This window comes from Sinohyriopsis cumingii, chromosome 14 (genome assembly GCF_028554795.1).
Source record: "Sinohyriopsis cumingii isolate HCF-2022 chromosome 14, ASM2855479v2, whole genome shotgun sequence".
NCBI lineage: Eukaryota > Metazoa > Mollusca > Bivalvia > Unionida > Unionidae > Sinohyriopsis > Sinohyriopsis cumingii.
Window position 1 is genome coordinate 48,265,914 of NC_142974.1, and position 16,960 is coordinate 48,282,873.

Consider the following 16,960-nt stretch of genomic DNA (forward strand, 5'->3'; position numbering starts at 1 on the left):
TTTTTCTCTCGCACAGTTCAGTCTCATACCAACTCCGCTCATCCTCACATTAAAAACAATATATTGTACTTTTTTCCATATTGCGTACATTCTTCAAGGTTACGGTTGTGCGGGAAATCATCTTCGTGCTTACTATACCATTATTGTACTACATATATATAGTCACTCTTATTAAGCTAACATCATTTAAAAGTTAGCATTACTCTCGTCCTAACATTGTTATTATTAATTATAGTATGTATACGTATTGTTATTATTATTGTTATTATCATTGTTATTATTATTATTCATATTACTATTATTATTATTAACTTTATTATCATCAATATTATTATTATTATTATTATTATTATTATTAATTATTATTATTATTATTATTATTATTGTTGTTGTTATTATTACTTTATTATTGTTATTACTAGTAGTAATATCAATGTTTTTATTATTAATATTATCATTATTATTATTATTATTATTATTATTATTATTATTATTATTATTGATGAAGTTGAGTTAAAATTGCAAAACATCCTATCGACAAAACCACAGACATAATAAATCATGTCTGAAACACCGAAGCAGGCATTTTTGCATAATTGTTCCTTTTGGTTTTATAATTGTAAGAAAATTGCAAAATAACCATAGGATATTTGATTTTCATGATAGGAGCTAAACAGTTATGAAATAGAGGAGATGGTCATTTTCAATAATAACGTATACAATGCGCTGAGAAGATAATACTGTAAAATCCAGCTATTTACCAAAGAAAGTCTGTGTTGTTTCACACTCAGATAAAAGATGATCATTTAAAGATGTAACTTATACGATGAGTTGACAAGATCGCAATTTAAAGGTTAAGCCTACCGATGCGGCTATTATTCAGATGATGACAATGTTTATCGGTCACATTTTTTATCAAAAGTTGCATCTTGAATATATACGTTAAGCAATAACGACAAAGGGATGGTAGAAAAAGTATATTTTCTTCCCGTCGCGTCTCAACATGTATTGTGTACTTGGTTAGGAATAAGGAAGATTTATCTCAATAACATTTTAAGCTTAATTTTAATTTCATAGTTGAATGAACATTGCCGCCTATTGGTAGTTGTTTTCCTCTGTCTTACATATCTAATTCAGTTACACTCGCCCATCAAGTTTCGTAACAATTGATTCCAAGCCTTGCCAATATTGAAAGCAACATACTTTATATTTACCATATTTATATTTACATGTTCTTTAAGTTTAAGGTTTCCAAACTTTGTGTAAGGTTGCATATTAGTGAGCAGTAATAGGAGCTATTTGTGACGTATACGACGTGCTTCAATCATCATCAACATTGTCGTCAAATATTAGACAGACATTGCTAGAGAAAAGGCGGTTCGAATATAGTGGGCCTATGTGTTGTTTACCATGTATTTTAATTTGTTTCGTGTATGTATCTTAGTCCTAACCTATCCAAAGTTATTATCTGGACGGACCGTATTGAATCTAATTACACTGTACCACAAGCTGGTACACGTCTAGCAAACTGCTACTCATATAGGTCAGTGTGACGTAGCATTTAAAGCTTCAGTAAACCATTTTTACCTCCAAGACGATTTTAAAACACTAGTTGTATGCATTCTGCAAACATGTTTTCGTTCACATGTATTGCTGTTAAATACGTAGCCTTGTGTGTCCTATATGTAATTATTTCAGTGACTGCTATTGTTCATACCACTATCAGTGAAAAATGAAATCCTTTTCAAAGTACGATTTGCTGTTGTTTCTATCAGCACAATATGCTATCATATCAAACAACAAGAAATAGATTGGGCATGTCCATGTAAATAACCATGCATATTCCTGGGTTTCCGTTCGTTTATATAAAAAAAAATATATAAAGCCAAAAATATACGTTATACGTCATAATGGACGACTGCCACTTTAACCAAAACATAATCCTTAAGTGGGTAATATTTACATTTGACATTCAGATGATCCTAATCACTGTTTTCCTAACACTCTTTGAACTTCAAATATAGCAAGATCTATTGAAGTCAAATGACATTATTCCAAATGCAACTATGTGTGTCCTGTATTTTATAATTTTAAACAATTCAAGCGTACCATTTAACAGGAGGAACATTATGAGCATTTTCGGCGGGCGATGATCATAGAATTTAGATAATAATCTGATTTTAGTACAGTTAAATAACGAAATACTGGTTTCATGTTGTTTAGCGTTAGTGAATGTTTGTCAGCACGTACCGTTCTAAGTAAATCCATTCTAAAGATATTACCTCTATTGAATATAAGAATTTGAAACAATTGTTAGTTAACCAATTATTCATTAGTAATGTCCATATATATATATATATATATATATATATATATATATATATATATATATATACATATATATACATATATATATATAGGTATAAACATATATATATATATATATATATATATATATATATATATATATATATATATATATATATATATATATATATATAACCTCAACCAGTTATACTGGTCGCCATGTATATCATTTATTGTGCTGAAAAATTGCGTGTACAAGTTAGACAATAAAACAGTAGCAACCATCTCCACCATGGCATGGTCAGACCCCTCCTCCACTCAATGATCAACCACCAACACCACCAAAAGTTAAAGCAAGCATGATGGAAAATTTACAGAGGAAGGTATTGTCACTAACATGGATTAACAACATATTTCATATTGTCTCGTTTTGGTTGGCTGAAAGAAAACAATTTATGAAACCTGTGCATATTAATCACCCGAAAGTCGTAATGAATGGCTTAAATATACATCCCTCATTTTCCTGTTGCTAACCAGGCCGGCTTTTATATACGCATGCTAGTAAAGCATATGAATAAATGACAAAGAAAAACAACGAACAAAGGATGAAAGCCAGTTTGAAAAATAGAGAGAAGAAAGAAAAAATCAACAGAGGGAAAGGACAATCTGGATCTGAGACACTACATAAGCGCTCTCAAGATCCCCAGGACAAATCACCGGAAGGATCAGCTAGAAGTGGGCATGCCACTCTCGATCTACGTCGCAAAAGTAGACCTTGCCTGTGATCTGTGATTAACTTTCTCCAGATAACATTCTCGCTGACATTGATCGATTGTAAATTTTGACTCATGGATGACGAGCCTGCAATAATTCCTACAAAAGCATTAATGCACGGTTGAACGACTTAGCTGGTGGGCCATCTCTGACAAAACAAGCCGTCGCGATGATCAAACAATATAATAGAAAACCATATAGCGGGTATTGGTCTGGCTTCGTCGTCGGTATTATTGATCGGCGTTAGAACATCGTTCTAGACAGCAGCGAATATAATTAAAATGTTGAAGCGTGTGTCTGATCCCACATTTTACATAGATGCACACATACTCAAAGATGAGTCAATACGTGATCATCAGTATTATTCGTATGAAGGACGAATACGAAGCTACCGTGGCCGAATCGAACTACACGTCCATGATACGGCCAGGTATTGCCTACCCGCCGAGATATTATTAAAGCTCAGGGCAGACTTCATAAATTGGATGGTTATCCATATGGTGCACAACAAGTTAGATTTGGTAAAACCAGATTTGTGGCATTATTTAACAATGCACGACATATTATCCAAGGCCGAGAAATTGCCATAATAACGCTGTCTTTACCGTGACAATATTGGGTCTGGCAAGATATGAGGATGATTATTCATGGTTATCTGGCCCGTCAATGATGTTTGCAATATATACCGTTCATCATGCTGATAGTCAACCTCATACGTCTCGCAAACTTAGAAAAAAAATCGGTAATACAGAAATCACTGGCATTGAAATTGTATAACTTTCAAACGCTGATTTTAATCTAAGATTCGCATCACGTAGAAATCTAATTGATACTTAAGGAAGATTTAGCTGCGCAAACCGCTGTCACATGTCTTTGTATTCTGAAGAAATGTTTAAAACGTTATCATCGGGGTCAAACACACACATGCACTTGTGCAAAAAGCCACGGATGATGATGATATCGGGCACTCTGAAGGAGTTGATCCAGCTGTCTCCAGACACCAGAGACTCGATTACAAGCTCAAAACTGTTGGTACATTTGCATGACAGATCAAATCACAACATCGATTTCAGTACCACGACATGTATTTATAGCTTTTCAGGATATCAGACGACAGTATTCTCAAAGAAGAAATCATATGGTATTTGACTCACTTGGGGCTAGTAAAGTCTCTCTGACGATAACGAGATATCAATGACAATCTGAATAAGTGATGCTGCGTTTTGACAATATTCATGTTGGATGTACGTATCATTGTTTGATGACATTTATACGGTGCGATCAGAATGTTGATTTCAGGTAGCAGATCTCTTTGTGTCATTTCTCAACGTTATATCCGATCTGCTATTTCTCGTTGGAACACCTAGATTTTTTTAGGCAATCTGTCGTTAACATACATTTTCGACCTCTAGTTAGTGCACTGCTATATGATGTTTTATAGTTATAGATCAACCACACTGCTAATATTGGACTAAACAATGCTATTTGAAGGCGTTTCTGGACCAATGAGAATCATTGATACGCCCGTAGACAACATGTTCGGCAAGACACTGAAAAAATGCAAGCGGACAAGGATTGGTACTGTAAAGCCAGTATTCTGCTGATGTGCTATTAAACCTATACATACATATATACATATATACATACATACATACATACATACTTGACTTGTGGGTACGTGAGAAAGATTGCCAGCAGCTTCCCATGGGGACAATGGCTCTTCCTGGGATTTTTTCCAGTTTTTTCCTCCACCAGTTATACTCACAAGTGACCAATGCAAACTTGATGTTCAAATAATCTCTTTTATTGTTTGATAGATAGGGTCATATGTCAGAATGGGTCATCAAGCTCACTGTGGTCATGCTGGCCACCATGTATAGCCACTTATGTGATGAAAAAAAGTTGTTAAACCCAACAACAATAACAACAATAACAACATATGTGACTAAATGTTTCATAATATGATCAGGACATTTCTTTAGTAATCATACAGAGTTAACAACACCATAAGCTTGTGTACTGACCACGACATATCCTGCCTGTGCATTCAGCACTATGTGCTCAACATTTTTTTCTGAGGAGAAGTCTTGTTTGATAAATAGAGTTTGCTCTAGCTTTTTGGCTGAATGTGAATTTAATGCATTAATGCAATACTTTCTGCAAAATACTTGTTCAATGGTGTGTGTGTGTGTGTGTGTGTGTGTGCGTTTGTGTGTGTGTGTGACTCCATGTAATTGTATCCCCAAAATGTCAACTTTTGAGGCTGATGCTTTAGCAGAGAATTAGAGTTTCGTCCTGGGCCAACAACGTTCATTAAATATATCAAAATACGTTCATGAATTTTTATTTTTCAATAAATTTCCTATTGCTTGAATGATACCAATGTAGTTTTTCATAGATCATTCAGCAGACATCAGGGATTAAAATACAGTCATACAACATTAAATTCTTCATACAACAGTCATCAATTAGGATTAAAATATAGTTATAATACATTAAAGTCTTCATACAACAGTCATCAATTAGGATCAAAATATAGTTATAATACATTAAAGTCTTCATACAACAGGCATCAATTAGGATTAAAATATAGTTATAATACATTAAAGTCTTCATTCAACAGTCATCAATTAGGATCAAAATATAGTTATAATACATTAAAGTCTTCATACAACAATCATCAATTAGGATTAAAATATAGTCATAATACATTAAAATCTTCATACAACAGTCATCAATTAGGATCAAAATATAGCTATAATACATTAAAGTATTAAAGTCTTCATACAACAGTCATCAATTAGGATTAAAATATAGTTATAATACGTTAAAGTAATCATACAACAGTCATCAATTAGGATCAAAATATAGCTATAATACATTAAAGTATTAAAGTCTTCATACAAGAGTCATTAATTAGGATCACAATATAGTTATAATACATTAAAGTCTTCATACAACAGTCATCAATTAGGATTAAAATATAGTTATAATACATTAAAGTCTTCATTCAACAGTCATCAATTAGGATTAAAATATAGTTATAATACATTAAAGTCTTCATACAACAGTCATCAATTAGGATTAAAATATAGTTATAATACATTAAAGTCTTCATACAACAGTCATCAATTAGGATTAAAATATAATTATAATACATTAAAGTCTTCATACAACAGTCATCAATTAGGATTGAAATATAGTTATAATACATTAGAGTCTTCATACAACAGTCGTCAATTAGGATTAAAATATAATTAAATGCATTAAAGTCTTTATACAGCAGTCATCAATTAGGATTAAAATACAGTTATAATACATTAAAGTCTTCATACAACAGTCATCAATTAGGATTAAAATATAGTTATAATATGTTAAAGTCTTCATACAACAGTCATCAATTAGGATTAAAATACAGTTATAATACATTAAAGTCTTCATACAACAATTATCAATTAGGATTAAAATATAGTTATAATACATTAAAGTCTTCATACAACAGTCATCAATTAGGATTAAAATATAGTTATAATACATTAAAGTTTTCATACAACAGTCATCAATTAGGATTAAAATATAGTTATAATACCTTACAACAACAACAACCAGCTAATGAGGTGATATTGGGTCTGATTAGCTGAGAACTTTAATAATTATTTTTGATCTAATTTTGATCAAACTTAGTAAACATGCTTATATTATCAAGATATCCAATCAGCATTTTTATGAGCTGTAAAGAAAAGTACCTCAGACCACTCAGAGCCCATTGATTTTAATTGCTTCCTAGATGTATTTCTAAGTTTGAATTTTCACTTCAGTGGCATAATATTGTCAGAACATCCATGTCCTTTGGACACAATTCTAGTCCAGTATTACTGTTATTACCAAGATCATATTTAGTCATGTCACACATTTCACACCAGTATTGATAATGTAGAAAGGAAGGTGAACAATGCTTCATTGTGTATGTAACTGTTACTGTCAATTATCTTTTCCATACATCATACATATGACCACCTTTTCTGCATAGAAATGGCAAATCATTTAATGAATAAGCATTTGGCATATGATCTTTACCTGCAGATGGGTACTAGGTATTGATTTATACCTCAGAAACTATTCATAGCCCCACCCTTCAGTTATATACACTTACTTGGCATTACAAGGGGAGTTAATCTGTTCAGTCAGCAGGGACTGTCCTTATCATCCCATGCAGTCATAAACTGGGAACGAATATCACACCCACCCCCAACTTACTATGGTAACTCAGTTGTTAAGTTGTTGGTATCATTGCCAGAAGGTTGCCAGTTCAATTCCTAACATCAGTTCAGCCTGGATGGATGGACAAGGGTAACATGACATTACCTTATTACTGTCATAGTAGGACATGCCTGACTAAAGGTGTGATAGGCAGATCAACAACATACCCCTAATATTGTTAGAATGAGTCATATAATGCTAATTAAGGTGAGATATATAAAAATATGAACAAGGCAAACACTACATGCCCATATTATTGTTGTGATGGTGTCTAACACACCACATGCAGTGGATTGTTATCTGTAATACATCTACATGTATTTACACTGTGCTTCATGTCCTCAGACACACCTACATTGTCAAGGCAGACATTGATTTAAAGACATTATCTTCCTGAAGTTTGGTTTGCAATTATCTATCTTTACATTCATAGCACTTGAATTTTAATTGGCACAATGCATCCAGTATTGTGTTGACATGCGAGTAAACCCTAGACATACATAAATATAGACATTTTTCCAAAAGCGTAGACATGGTTAGGTTTGATTAAAGAATTTAATTGGCATTTACAGGAGATCAGTGTTCTGTCCAGGTAAGTAAGCTATGACCTTATATACAATAGATCCCCGTGTCCAGTCCAGGTAAGTAAGCTATGGCCTTATATACAAGGGATCTTAGTGTTCTGTCCAGGCAAGTAAGATATGGCCTAGCAGCAAGGAGGGCGAACCGCCTCTAATTGATTCACTCATATTTCGTCAAATTAAGCCTTCCTACAAAACCAACAAAAAATCTTAAAAAAGTGCGTATCCAGCGTAAAAGAACTCTGTTTACCCTTATCGGTGGTATGTTTTTTTCTCTTTGTTGTAACTTCGAAGGAAAAATGCGCGATTGTCGGTGACAATTTGGAGGCATGTCCTCCCTGCTGCTATCCTCCAAAAATCGTATCTAACCCGACTCGATATCGTGTTCGGGGATCATGTAAATGTATTGTTAAAAATCCGTGCGGGGTTGATTGGGCATGACTAAATAAATTTCTAAACTTATTTATATCCATATCACCACTGCACCAAGTCTGATGTATATTTCGTGACGTGTGTGTATCAACACCGTTAAACACTGCAAGAATATTACAGTTATCCCTGATCACTTTCGGTATCTGGGTGTATCGCTGGGTTACATAAATCACATATGTGTTTTTGTGCCTACCTCTGGAAAATATCCTGGCAGGATTTGATTGTTTATCCAACATGACATCATCGTAACAACTAAATTATTAATAAATCCATCAACATCATCAACACTTGGCGCTTCATTAATGTCAGTTATAAATTCAACAACATCATCACCGTCGTTTAATGATTTTGCACTTTCATTAAAATCTTTTAACACTTCGTAGCATCGTTGATCGTCCACATATGGAGCTACCAAATAAAACGTATCCCACTTCATCCACTTCATTATTAAATTAAGTAACAACTGTGTCTTACCACTCCCAGATGGTCCAATTATAATCATACGAAGAAAATTTGGTAGCGCTGCGTGATGCTTAACTGGTTCTCGTTTCCTTGTTGCAGAAAAGTCAGTGATTTCCATTAGAATAATATAAAATAAATATGGATTTATATTGTGTGAAATGCAGGGCGCGCACGCCAACAAGTGATATAACAACCATCACAACAAAAAATAATAATTTTCAGTGGCAAGTCAGCGCAGTCAGCGAAAAAGCGAAAGTCAAAACCAGCGTCAAGTAAAAAAAAAGGAGGTGATATTGCCGCCAAGTTAACAAAATTACCAGGGACTCTCTGGTCTAAATATCCAGGAGAAAAACATCACCCAGGATATAATTACTGTGGTCCTGGAACCAGACTTGATATCAGACTTGATGACCAAGATCAACCAAACCCAGGTGAGTATCCGATAAACGCTACTGATAAAGCATTTCATACGCATGATGTAGCTTATGAAAGTAAAAATCTACAAGATAGGCATCTCGCGGATGTGAAATTAATTCACGCGCTAAATTCCATACTGATAAATCTTTCAAGGAGAGGTTAGCTTGTTGGTTAATAAAATCCGCAATGAAAGGTAAATTAGCGCTAGGTGCTGGTAATTAATTATAATGGAATCGATTTATTATTCCCCAAAAGGATACTGGAAAGGTAGCGCAGCAATTAGTAAACTCGCTGGAGCAGCAAAAGTCACACGTGATACTGCAGCAGATTAGTTATCCCAACAGGTAATATGGCAAATTTATCTTCCGCATCCTAAGAAAATTAATTTTGCACATTTCAATGATAGTGTGCGAAATGAAGTTCATCAAGCTGATATATTATTTCTCCTACATGTTACCGTTCGTCGTCGAACATACAAGTATGCGTTAACTGTAGTTGATGTTGCAAGTAAATAAAAAGATGCAGAACCGTTAGCGACTAAAACAGCATCTGAGGTTGCTTCTGCTTTTGAACGAATTTATCAACGAGGACCTCTACGATGGCCAAATCTATTACAAGTTGATCCTGGCAAAGAATTTCAGGGTACAGTATCATCGCTAATGAAACAACATAATGTCAACATCAGACAAGGGCATACTGAAATTCACCGTGATCAGGCAATTGTTGAACGATTTAATCGAACACTTGCTGGGCGGTTATTTGGATATCAGTACGCGAAGAAATTCATTCAGGACAAGAGATCGCTTGAATGGGTTGCAAGAGTACCAAGCGTGATAACTGCATTAAATAATGAAATAACTCGAACAACCAACATGAAACTTATTAATGCAATTACCAAAAACAAAAATATACACAACGACGTGATTTTTCAGCACAACCAATACTTGGTGATGTCACTGTGAGATATTTATATGAACCAGGTGAACTTGAAGGTGGTAAAAAATGAGCGACTGATCCTATATGGAGCATCAACACACACAAGATATCTTACATAACTTGATCTACTGGTAGACCAGCAATCTACAGGCTGGATTCAACTGCTCCTCAACGTGGATTCACACGTGAACAATTACAAGTAATTCCCGAGGACACACAATTACCGCCCAGATCACTTAACTAGCACCCCGACGTCGATTGCACTCAAGACATGTCAGCATCACATTTTGTCGTGCATGACCGCGATTACTATCTTTTCTGTCTACTGTGAATTGTCTTGGATTATTACTCGAATACTGCCACAACATTATACAATTACAGCTCGCACAGTGATTATTCTGCTGTTGTTTCAGTGTCATGATAAATTCAACATCAAGATCAAAATCGCGATTATTTTTTTGATCACTCTGTTTGTAGCCGGCAAATTTTTTCTTATTATATTGACTTGACATTTATCGTTGTCATCAGCCATTAACTCGTCAAGTAAACTAAGTTTGACCACTCGATTCGATCATCAACGATCCAAACAACTGTATCAGTAATAGTCAGTCCTTGAGAAGAATGAATTGTCATTGCGTATCCTAGCGTCCACGGGGATATATCAGCGCGTAGTGCATCTTCAACAACATTGACATCAACTGTGATAATATCATTGAATACTAAATTCTGTTTTTCGGTCTGTATATCAACGTTAATATTTTGTAGTCGTGTATCAGCTGGAAATTGGAAATTTCTCCCGTTGTAATTGAAATAACTGCTATTGAAGTGTGTCTCTGACTATCTTTTTACTTGCCACTATCAAATCGTTTGGTCTCTACGTTTTCCAAAAGTCGCTCATTGAAGTCTCTGAAATTATTTTACGCATAATTTCACATTTAATTTTAGTCGGTTGTAATCTGATTAATGTTTTAAATTCCTTCAACGTTGCATGAAGAGATCTATAATCATCAGACACTTCTTCATAATAATCAACAAAATCTTTTAACCACAAATGCGGAGATGGACCAACAAAAGGTGGTGGCTGACCGTGATCGCCGCACATAACAACTGCAGTATTTTTTGTTAATAGCCAATCAAGAAATATTTTTAATGTTTCTAACGGCACTGTCTGTACACACTTCATCCCAAATAATAATCCTCGGAATATATTTCTCTCCCATTCGATCTGGAGTCCACACACCACCGCTGTATTTAAAAAAGCTGTGATAAGTAGAAGAATTAACTCCTCGTTGTTTCATCTCCCTGGCGAGTCTGTGTAGGTGTTAGCACAATCATATCTGAATTTCGAAATAATTTGAATCGCCCGAGTTTTCTTACCAGAACCTCCCGCCCCGTTCAAACAAACGGTTTTGTGTCTGGTGATTGGATCATACACAGACGGCGCCAACGACACTTCTGATAATTCTGATTTGCAATAACTATCTTTAACTACAACATCAGCGGATTCACAATAACAATGTAACATTTCCTTTTTATTCTCCATGAACCCTATGATTCATCATTGCTTACAAAACAAGTCAGTGATTCTAAATATTTACTATCGATATAAAATGAATCCGTGGCAACTCTGACTGCAGTGTCAGGAAATCTGTTTATCATCGATAATAAGTTAATGGAAACATAAGCCAGCATCGAAGATGTTAAATGTGTGTACTGAGGCGATTCTCCTTCGATGTAACTAACAATTGTACCAAATCGTTTTCCATCAGACAAGTAAGCGTCTTCACAATTACAAAATATGTTTCTCGCAGTGGTATCAGCATTTATAAAATTTACTTCAGCATCATCCATAATCACTCGTGAGTGATGTCGTTTATGATCATATGAGCCGCCTTGAGTAAACTTGCCAATTATTTTTCTGCCGAGTTTTTTTTACTGAGTCTTCACTGTTGTTGAGTTTAATCTTAAGAATAGTAGGAGCTTCACCGACGATAACATCCATGGTCTGATGAGGACACTCTTATGCATATTCTTCAATGACTTCATCGAGACTGATAGGCTCAGTTGTTGGTAACCAAACCGAAATCTGCGGCCGATATGATATGATCGCTTCACTGACAACCAACGATATTAATATTTTACTGTCAAGCATATATCGTAATAACACTATTGGTGCCCAACGTTTGATCAAGAAGTGACTGCCAAACCAAACATAACAGCACGGATGAAGATTCATAGTAAATTCAAACGATGTCACACGAGCAAATCCGGTCATATCAAAATCGGGTAATGGACCATTAATTGATACTCTAGTCATTTCATGACAAGGATGACCAAATCTTTTAAAATATTCAGCACACTCACCCATCCCTAGAAAACTTCCCGGATAACACGCAGCCATGTCTACGGAAATCATCTCGCTTATATTATACTCGGTGTTCCACAAACCGCCGTATCCGTATTCGATACAACTTAACTGAACATCTTCAAGGAACTCTGCGCGTGTTAGTCTCCATAAATTTCTCTCTCGAGCGGCGTGGGCAGCAACCGACGGAACTGTAAAACAATTAATTAATAATTGCTCAGTGTTTTCTGAATATTTCTGTGCCAGTTTTTTCATTTCTTCATGCAGAAATTCTTTACGATATAATTCGCCGTTAGGTCTTACAAATTGATCATATTCACCATCTTCGGAACTTTTAAACAACCACACCGACACAGGGTCGTTTTTGCTTATCCGGCTGATAGCATCAAACATTCCACCCTCGGACGAGTAATATTTCACAACACGATTTCGTGGAAACATTGTTACTGCGTTAGTCCAAGCGTGAGCGTTATGGTCAATAATTTCAATCGGGGCCCCCTTTGACTTATTCGCTGATAAATATAATACCTCTCCGGTTAATGTTTTCACGGTTATTGGAAACTTTAATTTACTTGATAATTCATCGACATCGTTTATTGACGCTCCTGTATCCTTAACCGATTCAGCCCATTTGTTTATTTTTTCACGTCGCAGATCGGTTAAACCGTTTCCACGCTTCGCATTTGTAAAATATTCCATTACTCGCTCGGCTACACAATTTAGCCTTGACTTTGTCAAGGATGAAAATCTCATTGGGGCAAGTTTATTGATTTTTGTTTTTTTATCGGATAGATTGCATAAATGACCGCTGTTACAGGATACGCTCGAGCGTAATATGGTTTATCAATCCCAGTTAACATTCCTGGTTTGGAATCTTTACTTAACAGAGCGGTTTTTCCATTAGCAAGGACAGGGTCACGTTTGGCACGTATAATCCACGTATCAAAATCTCCTTGCACAATGAACTTTATTCTGAAAAAAATATTTCTGATTATCAAAGAGATAATCGATAACTTTTTTCGCTAGTGCATCATTCATTACAGCATCAATGACTTCGTCAACGTCGCGTATAACTTTGAATGTAGACCATACGTGAGATGCTCCATCATTACGAAATTCTTTTTTGGTATTCCTGATAATATCAAACAGATCAGTCAGGGCTTGTCTCCGCGAGTCAGTGTTAGTCTGTCAAGATCGAATCTAGAAGTTTCCAGGCTTTGATTGCAGATAATCTTTCAAACTCCCCATATTATATTTAAGACAAACATTTAAATAAGAAATATTATATATATATATATATATATATATATATATATATATATATATATATATATATATATATATATATATATATATATATATATATATATATATATATATATATATATATATATATATATATATATATATATATATATATATATATAGATATATATAGATATAGATATAGATATAGATATATATATATATAGATATAGATATAGATATATATATATATATATAGATATAGATATAGATATATATATAGATATATATATATATATATATATATATATATATATATATATATATATATATATATATATATATATATATATATATATATATATATATATATATATATATATATATATATATATATATATATATATAATGAATCAGTGCAAGTGGTTTAAGATGGGATCTGTAACCTTTCGTAATAAATCCTGCAGAAAAGAATTCTGCGGGGAACATTCCCAAAGCATTAGAAGGGGGAGGTTACGACCAATATCATGTCTACGATGTGGTGTTGGGGTCAGGGGTAAAACACAGTTATGTGCAAGACGCGTGGGGAAAAGACACCGTGAACTTAAATGATATAATAACAAAAAAAAAAAAATAACAATGATGCGCTAAAATGTGAGCGCGATTATATAACTAAGTTTTCAGACAAATTATGAATTAGACAAATACATTATTATATAAAATGAATCAAGAATTTGCCCCACATTCTATCATTAAGAATTACGAAGCGAATCCTAATGGAATAGTCAGAAATTGCAGGTTGAAAAAACCAGTTGGTGTTGTTACTAATGCTGGTTATCTTAGATTTACTGTTGGGAAAAAGAAGTATCTCTGTCATCGTTTTGTGTTCGAGGTATTTAACGGAGAGATCAAAGACGATCTGGTGATCGATCACATACACAATATTAAAACCGATAATTCTTTATCCAATCTGAGAATTGTAACACAAAGTCAAAATTGTAAGTCTGGTAATACTGGCTATAGTGATAAAAGAGCCAAAGCATCTTTATCCATAAATTTAGATACGAATGAAGAAATAATATTTTAATCAATAAACGAGGCTGGCAAGTATTTTGATAATTGTGCGCCTTCAGTACGAAAAGTCGCAGAAAACATATACAAATCTACCCTCTCAAAAAATATAAGCAAAGGATTGTTTTTCATTATTGCTACATCTGAGGGTTTTATATAAATTTAAGGGAGATAACTATGTTACGGATATGTCATGCAATTAGTTCCCTCCCCCTTGACTTCGTCAAGGTGATTGTGCAACACCATGGGTAATGATATCCAGCGCGGCAGAGTGGTATACAGTTATTATTTTTTTACAGCCAATTGTAACCGTCTTATTGCATACACACTGCGCCACAGTCTATTTCCGTGTTTGATATTGTCAGTACAGGTAAGTGTTATTTTTTCAAGGGTAATATTTAGAATTAAAATCCAGTTGAGAACTTAAATTTAGTAGTAATGTTTCAAATCCAGTTCAGAACTTAAATTTAGCAGTAATGTTTCAGAACTTGCTAACTGTCTGCCAATAGTTACCCATATGGTAATTTTTAAATCCTGTAATATTAGATAAGACCGTGGTGCAGTTGTAAAGCGTCTGACTCTCGTCCCCGACTCTATCAAATGCCAGCGGTTCGACTCTCGTCACGCACATACTGTCGACGGTCCCAATTTATAGGATTTTATAATAAAATTGGGGGGCTCCAGCAGGGGCCTCGTGTACATATCTCATCCACGTCGAATCGTGGGGGTGTGTTTTTCACCCCTGGGATTTTGATCTCGGGTGGGTATGTACCACAGATAGCCTAACATTTCGTTTCACTTTCGCCTAGGCGTTGCGCCTAGGAGGGTGGAGCCCCCAAAAATAAACAGTAAGCTTGGATGCATAAAGCTCTAAGTCCCAGAAAGAATGCGGCCAAAAAGAAACGGTCACCAGGATTGCCGAGAATCTATAAGAAAAGATCTGTAAGACTGAGATAAAATCTCCAAGATAAAAGTCTCTAGGATAAAAAATCTCGAAATTAAAGTCTGAAAGGACCTCGTGGAGTACACATAGGCCAGTGCATGACCCATGACTGCTAGCCGCTCATCATGATTACTGTTTATTTTTTCTTTTAAATATATATATATATATATAAATTACGGAAATATCAATAATGTGATTGTTGCTATTAAAAAATTATAAGAAAACGGAATTAATATATCCGATAAACTAAGTCCTGAAAAAATCATGTCTGATTAGAAACACTACATGAGGATAAATGCTCAGGGCGTTATATTTTGCCTGCTCAGTACAGATTTATAAAGAAGATCCAGACGGACTTATATAACTCGCTGGCTACAGTAGAAGAAGCACAAATAAATGAATTTGTTTCGTTGTCTGGTGCAATTGAAAAAGTTAGGTTGGAATTAGCCCAAGAAAATGAAAGAAAGAAAATAATAAATACTCGCGTAAAACAACTAAAAAACTTTATGTCAGATTGTGAAGTCAAGTACTCGCCTTGATTTCAGCAAGGAAGTAGAATGTCACTGACGGTAAAAAAATATTTTTTGTTCGCTTCCTTGACGAAGTCAAGGTGACTTTGTCAAGGTGATACAGGATTTCGTCAATCTGATAATATTTCCCTTAGTCGATCTGATTTAATGCAAGAATGCGCGTAATTTAGAATCTGGTCTTTATTACACTTGATCATAGAAATACGTTCTTGCTGTAGTTTATCCAGCTGTGAATGGGTCAAAAAGAAGTCTTCGTTACCGTATACATCAATAACCAAGTCAACTGGGCCGACTATAAACTGTGTAAATATCTTTTTGATGTAGTTTTCAAGTACTTCCTTGTCGTGTATGAAAATTTTTACATGTTGGTACATTATATAATACTCACTTGATTATTTGTCAGTCCACCTTGTGTAGATATTTTTTTTTACCTTCCGAAAATCTTCGATTTGGAAGTGGAAATCTACGATTTCTATGACTTCTACGATTGAAAGTCTTTAAGACTGAAAATCCTGAAAATCTTCGATTTGGAAGTGGAAATCAACGATTTCTATGACTTCTAGGATTGAAAGTCTTTAAGACTTTACAAGTAAATTTAATATTTAATGTTCACCTCGAAAATCAAGAAAGTGACCAG